Genomic DNA, 1,301 nt, shown 5'->3' on the forward strand with positions numbered 1-1,301 from the left:
GTGCCGGAATGTGGTGACTGGGGGATTTTCATAGTAACTTCATTGCAGAGTTAATGCAAGCCTACTTGTGACATTAATAAATAAACTAATAAATTGGCACACATTTCCTGCCAACATGATGGTAGTTTGAGCAGCTTGGAAAACGCATAGATGGCAGTCCAGTTTCTAAGGTAACATATGTTGGCCAGGATTCTCTGATCATTCATGCCAGTGGGATTCTCCCTTCCTGCTGCAGTTAATGGAGATTTGACTGAGCACTAAATTTTCCATCCCCTCCGGCAGCGCCGGCAGGGCATGAGCAGCTGGAGAATTGTGTCGGTTATATTGGATTTTAATAGGCCATTGGAATTTAGACATGCTTTTAGAAAGCTGGCAAGAATGCTATGAAGAAAATGAAATGGTAGGCAAGAGTGGATAGCCATCACCTCCAGATGCTCCTCCAAGTCCTCCCCCAAGTCTTGCTGTCTTGGATCTATCTTGCCGTTCTCATTTCATTCCGAAATCAAAATTCTCATTCAAGGAGAAGACTCACCATCACCTGCTGAGGGAAACTAAAGATGGAACTGAAATGCGACTTTACCAATGTCACCCATCTCATGAAGAAATACATAGGGAGGTGGATATTGAAATAAACACTACTTTGTTGTCTGCAATCTTCTGCAATCTTCGAAAGGTCACTTGAAATTTTGAGAATATGACCCAACTTCTGTCCTTTCAGATGGTTTTAAATCTACCAAAAAACAGGAAAAAAAGCCAAAGGTGGCTTTCAGACCGACAGCCTCACTTTGTCGGGGTTAAGTGCTGTGGAACTACCTCAGTAGGGTAGATTATGGAGCTGTTTCAAGCATTGCAACCAGACTGCCCAGCAGCACCAACAATAGCTTATATCGCTTCTCGGCCTTTTGGCTAAGATCAAGTGTAGTATCGACATGCTGCACTTGGTTGAAGTCATTAGGTTACATTTCAGCTTCATTTGAAGCAATTTTTTAAAGCGGCAACTCGGCCATTTGGCTAAGATGCAAATAAGATCAAGCCCTGGAGGAGGAGCTACACCTACTCCAGTCAGCTTGGATCATGTAGATCAAGCCCAAGACAGGAGGTGAGAGCCCTGTCTTGTCAGCTTGGATCGGGAATGTCCCAACTTGTTGGGACTCTGAATTGGGTTTAATTTGACTTGATTGGATTGGAATAAAGTTTAAAAAAAAAACAATAGCTTATATCTATATGGTGCATTTAGCATGAAAAAGTGTCCCAAATCACTTTGCAGAGGCCTCTAAAGGATGATCGATAACCTTGAGCAA

General features: G+C 42.7%; 1 non-coding gene across 1 annotated transcript; it reads left to right on the forward strand.

The window, feature by feature from the left end:
- The first annotated feature begins 886 nt into the window (after positions 1–886).
- LOC145361808 (U2 spliceosomal RNA) lies at positions 887–1,078 on the forward strand. The gene has a single exon (XR_013889872.1). It is a non-coding gene; the product is annotated as a U2 spliceosomal RNA (small nuclear RNA).
- Positions 1,079–1,301: the final 223 nt, after the last annotated feature.

Source organism: Carcharhinus amblyrhynchos, chromosome 35 (genome assembly GCF_965287045.1).
Source record: "Carcharhinus amblyrhynchos chromosome 35, sCarAmb.v2.hapA, whole genome shotgun sequence".
Classification (NCBI taxonomy): Eukaryota; Metazoa; Chordata; class Chondrichthyes; order Carcharhiniformes; family Carcharhinidae; genus Carcharhinus; species Carcharhinus amblyrhynchos.